Source organism: Amaranthus tricolor, chromosome 3 (genome assembly GCF_026212465.1).
Source record: "Amaranthus tricolor cultivar Red isolate AtriRed21 chromosome 3, ASM2621246v1, whole genome shotgun sequence".
Lineage (NCBI taxonomy): Eukaryota > Viridiplantae > Streptophyta > Magnoliopsida > Caryophyllales > Amaranthaceae > Amaranthus > Amaranthus tricolor.
The window spans coordinates 22987372-22993434 of record NC_080049.1 but is presented as its reverse complement, the minus strand read 5'-3'; positions in this window follow the sequence as shown (position 1 = coordinate 22993434).

Sequence of the window (6063 nt, the reverse complement as noted above, 5' to 3'; positions counted from 1 at the left end):
CTTTTGATTAATTAAAAATAATGTAAAGTGTTAGGGTATTTACTCAAGAATGTTGTTATGCAAATTATTACTTATTTTTGTAGGTATATTAACAAAAAAATAAAGGAAAATTAAAATCAAATAACAATTAATTTTTTTTTTAAAAAAGTCATTGTGTATTCGATTGGTAAGCATCTGGATTAACGGCTCAAAGACATGCCTATTGTTGCTTAGGAATCAGTCGAAGAAATTTTTATTGGGATACAGACTTGGAAACTCATCAAGATTCAATTGTAGAATTATTCTTTCATATCTAATGCTCTTCTAAGCTGTTGTATTTGAAATTTTCTTTCTTTTTTTTGGTATTTTTAGTTGAATTGTTTGTTTGATGCTGTAACCCTGTGTTTTGTTGCCTTTGATAGAACGATTATTCTCCATTTTTGTGACATTACATGGTTTTATTCTGAGATTTATGCTGTAAACTTCAGAAATATTTAATATTTCATAACTGTTATATTGTTAGAGAAAGTCAATCAAACTTTTCTTTTTTCTGACAACACAAAATATCACTCGGGTCACTCTCCAAATTTCTTTTGTTTCTTGATGAATTTATATCTATATAAAATGTAACACAAAAAATTCAGAATCCGAGCAAACTTTACTTTAATTAATCGAAGCTTTATATGATGACTGCATCTGCATTTGTGTAGACAATCTTTTGAATTCTCGCAACTGTATTATCATTTTTCCACCTCGCCAATTTAAGGGCTTCTGCTTGGATAGCTAGCTGCTCCTGATCAACTTGCAATGCTTATCTTTAGTTAACTTAAGCTCTTCTTTATTATTTGTTAAGATTCTATTTTAATTTTTACTTTTTTTTTTTTTGCAAAATTTACCTATGTAACAGGTTACCAGTCACTATGGTATACTCTTGACAAATATCTCTCAAAGTTCGGATTATTCATAGTTAATCAATAGTTGGGATTATTGTAGAAAAATCGAGTAAACTTGGGATATTCTAGATAATTTTTCCTAATATATATTACCCATCTTCAACTATTTTCAATTTGATTAATATTACCCATATTTTATTATTTTTAATTTACTTATGTGAATATCTAAAACAATTTAAAATTAAAAGTCTTGAATTATTAGCTTTTTAAAAAAATTTTCTTGTTATAAATAATAATCATGGTTTTTAGTCAAGAGTGCTTTGAGTTAGATTTTTTGACTATAACATATTTTAATTAAGAATGTGCACCAAGTCTAAGGAGGAGAATCATGATTACAGTTCTTATTCAAATGCACACCCAATCAGGCAATCAAGAACAAATTGCTTCTTGATCAGAATGTCTGAATTGGGCTGATTTCTAAGCATTCTTTGATGACTACCTATCCTTGGAATGAAACACTGATTTCCCTAAGAAATACAAGGCGTAATCCTCACAATTCTCTCAATGATCAACCGTGATCTTGGAGAAGTATAATCTCTTGAGGCTTGAATGCACACAGCCTTGCAAGACAAAAAAACAGAAACACACTTTGCAAATCTGGATGAATGATTGAATTATTATTAGAATGATGAATGAATCCTACAAATGGAAGGAGAGCCTTATTTATAGACTTGGCCACAATCCTCAACGGCTATAAAAGAAAGACGCTTAATTTTTTTATTATTTGACATATCATGTAACAGAAAAAAAAAAAAAACAGAAAAAACAGGAGTTTGTTAGGCCTTCTGTAGCTGCTGGCCTTTTGTTATTTTCTGTGGTTGCTGGGCCCTTACTGGGCTTCTGTTGAGTCTTTATTTAGCATGTCTTCTCTAAGTACAAGACTATACATGCCCTCTTCCTATGTAAGCCATGTATGTTCATGCAATTGAACAATTGCTCATTAACTTCAATTTCCATGTTTGCTTGGGCTGTACTGGATAGTTGATCAACTTCATTGTTTGTGTCCTTGTAGTTGTTATTTTTGATTATCACATTATTTGTATCCTGCTCACATATTGAGGGTTTTGGTGCATTCCCTCCTTCTTCAGCTCGAATTGTCCCCAATTCAGATGCATCATAGTAGGGTCTAAGGTCCCCTATGTTGAATATGGGAGAGGCTTCATACTGTTCTGGTAGATCCACCTTATAAGCATTGTCTCCATATTTTTCAATGATGTGGAATGGTCCATCAGCTCTTGGCATCAATTTGTTCTTCCTTTGCTTTTGAAATCTTTCCTTCCTTAAGTAAATCCATACCCTGTCACCAATCTGGAACACCTGCTTTGCTGAAATGTGTTTGTTAGCCTTTTGCTGATATCTGTCAATAGCCTTCTTAATGTTCTCCTGTGTTTGCTTGTGGATTGTCATCATGGTTTCATCTTGTTGTTTAGCATCCCCATGTGCCCTGTAATGTAAAGGCAAACCAATTAGTGATATAGGTAATACACTCCATATACACATTCAAAGGGTGATATTTTTGTAGCCCAGTTAGGACTTTTATTGTAGGCAAACTCGGCATGACATAGCTTGAGGTCCCAGTCCCTTAGATTCTTTTTAACCAAGGTTCTAAGGATTGACCCCAGTGTCTTATTAGTCATCTCAGTTTGCCCATCAGTTTGTGGGTGATGAGATATACTGTATAAGAGCTTAGTGTCAAGCAGTCTCCATAAGGTGCTCCAAAAGGAGCTTAGAAATTTTCTATCCCTGTCAGATACTATAGTTCTAGGGACCCCATGCAACCTCTGCAAAGTATAGCTTGGCTATATGAAATCATCCACCTTATTACATGCTATGAAATGAGCCATTTTGGAGAACCTATCCACTACAACCATAACTGCATCCCTGCCTTTTTGTGTCTTAGGTAGGGCCACTATGAAGTCCATACTAATGTGTTCCCAAGGCCTTTGTGCAATAGGAAGGGGTTTGTACTCCTCTTTGTGAAAGGTGATCTTAGCCTTAATACACACTTCACATCTCAATTATTATTTTTCCTACTGTTCCCAACATTTTTGGCCAGTAGAAGTGCTCTGCTAACAAATCTATGGTCTTTTGTATGCCAAAGTGTCCTTCCAAACTTCTCTTATGCACTTCTTTCACCAAGGCTGTCCTTAAGGAAGTCCTAGGTATACATAATCTGTTGCCTTTGAATAAAAACCCTTGCTGAATATTGAACAGGTCTTGGGGGTTTGTTGCGTTGCTGATATAAGGTGCTAAAGTCTGGGTCAGTCTGGTATTGCTCTTTGATCATCTCAAATCCTAAAACTTTAGCATCAAGGATGGCTAGCAAATGTGTTCTCCTGCTCAAAGCATCCGCTACGTACTATATTGGTTTTTCCAGTTTTGTATTTAGCAACAAAGTTGAAACTTTTCATAAACTCAACCCACCTAGCATGCTAGGCACTAAGTTTGCTTTGTCCACAAATGCGTTTAAGTGATTCATGGTTTGAGTACAATATGAAGGGTTGTAATTTGAGGTAACGTGACCAGTGTTCTAAGGGTCTTACCATGACATAAAATTCTTTGTCATAAGCTAAATAATTAACTCTACTTTTTTTGAGTTTTTCACTGAAATAGGCTATGGGTTTACCCTCTTGAATCAGGACTGCTCCTATGCCAGTGTTACTAACATTACACTCAACTTCAAATGGTTTACTAAAGTCAGACAACCTTAGTATAGGTGGATTACACATGGCTTCTTTAATACATTCAAAGGCTTGTTGTGCTTCCTTAGTCCATCTGAAACTGTTTCCCTTTGTGCAGTCTGTTATTGGTGACATTATTCTGATAAAGTTCTTAACAAACCTCTTATAGAAGGATGCTAGGCCATGGAAAGATCTCACCTGTGTGATGTTGGTGGCTACTGGCCAGATTATGATTGCTTCCACTTTTGTTGGATCCACTTTCACCCCTTGTCTGCCTACTATGAACCCAAGAAAATAGACTTTTGTCATTAAGAAAGAACATTTTTCTAATTTCCCAAACAACCTCTGTTGCCTAAGGACCTTAAACAGCTGTTCTAAATGATTGAGGTTTTTCCCTACTTCCTTACTATACACAAGAATGTCATCAAGGTATACTACTATGACTTTCCCTAGAAATGGCCTCAATACTTCATTCATTAGTCTCATGGAGGTACTAGGTGCCCCAGTTAATCCAAATGGCATAACCATCCATTCATATAGGCCATACTTGGTTTTGAATGTTGTTTTCCATTCATCCCCTTCCCTCATCCTTATTTGGTGATACCCATTCCTTAGATCTATCTTACTAAATCATTGGGACCGTGCTAATTCATCCAACATGTCATCTATTATAGGTATAGGGAATCTATAATTGATTGTGATGTTGTTCACACTCCTACTATCCACACACATCCTCCAAGTCTCATCCTTCTTTGGCACTAGTAATGTTGGGACAACACATGGGCTCATACTCTCTCTAACATATTCCCTATCTATCAGTTCTTGTATTTGCCTTTGTAATTCCTTTGTCTCTTCAGGGTTAGCTCTATATGCAGGCTTGTTAGGAAGTGCAGCCCCTGGTATAAGATCAATTTGGTGTTCAATACCCCTTATTGGTGGTAGCCCTGTTGGCAATTCTTCTGGAAAAACATCAGCATACTGCTTTAGTAGGGTAGTGATCCTAGGATCTATGGTGTTATTTTCCTGCTTGACTTCCTTGCTAAACAACATGAAGGCCTTCTGTCACACCCCTGAACTTCCTCCCGTCCTTTACGGTTTTGGTTTCGTACAAGGGGTCTGTAACACCCCTGACTTTCCGACCCCTTGTACGAAACCAAAACCGTAAAGGACGGGAGGAAATTCGGGTGTTACACCTTCCCTTCCTTCCTAACTTCTTTTTCACTCGCCTTCCTGCTCATCAGGGACATACTAACCTTGGGTTTCTGTGGGGGTAGGGCTTTGTGAGGTGGCAGGGCCATAAGATCCTTAAGCTTTCCTTAATGTCTTAGGGTATAAACATTGGTATATCCATCATGTAAGGTCTTTCTTCATGCTGCTAGGGTCTTCCTAGAAGCACATGACAGGCAGTCATGTCTAAAATATCACAAAGCACTCTATCCTTGTATGAACCTATAGCAAATTGAACCAGTCATCTCTTCTTCACATAACCACTAGCCTTACTATTTCTCTAAGAAATACAATGCCTAATCCACACAATTCTCTCAATGATCAACCGTGAACTTGGAGAAGTATGAATCTCTTGAGGCTTGAATGCACACAGCCTTACAAGACAGAAAACAAAAACACACTTTGCAAATCTGGATGAATGATTGAATTATTATTTGAAGGATAAATGAATCCTACAAATGGGAGGAGAGCTTTATTTATAGACTTGGTCACAATCCTCAACGGCTATAAAAGAAAGGCGCCTAATGTTTTATTATTTGACATATCATGTAATAGAAAAAAAATAGAAAAAATAGGAGTTTGTTGGGCCTTCTGTAGCTGTTGGCCTTCTGTTATTTTCTGTGGTTGCTGGGCCCTTGCTGGGCTTTTGTTGAGTCTTTATTTAGCATGTCTTCTCTAAATACAAGACTATACGTGCCCTCTTTCTATGTAAGCCATGTATGTTCATGCAATTGAACAATTGCTCATTAACTTCAATTTCCATGTTTGTTTAGGTTGTACTGGATTGTTGATCAACTTCAGTGTTTGTGTCCTTCTTGTTGTTATTTTTTGATTATCACATTATCTGTATCCTGCTCACATATTGAGGGTTTTGGTGCAGAATGTAATTTACAATTATACTTTTATAAGCTTATTAATATGCCTTTTTACATAAATCATGTAATTTACAATTATACTTTTATAAGCTTATAAACATAACAATAAATTTATCATGCCCTTATATGCCTATTTATATAAATCATGTTTCGGCTATTAGCTAAATTTTACCAAATACTCCTCACTAATCAACTAATAAAATCAGCTAGTCAAATCAATTGCTCTAATCAACTACCAACTATCAGCTATCAGTTGTTTACCAAACACCCCAATGTCTAATTACAAGTATATTAATTGAGAGAATTATATGCATTTGTTTCATTTCTCAAAACTAAATGGAAACTTCC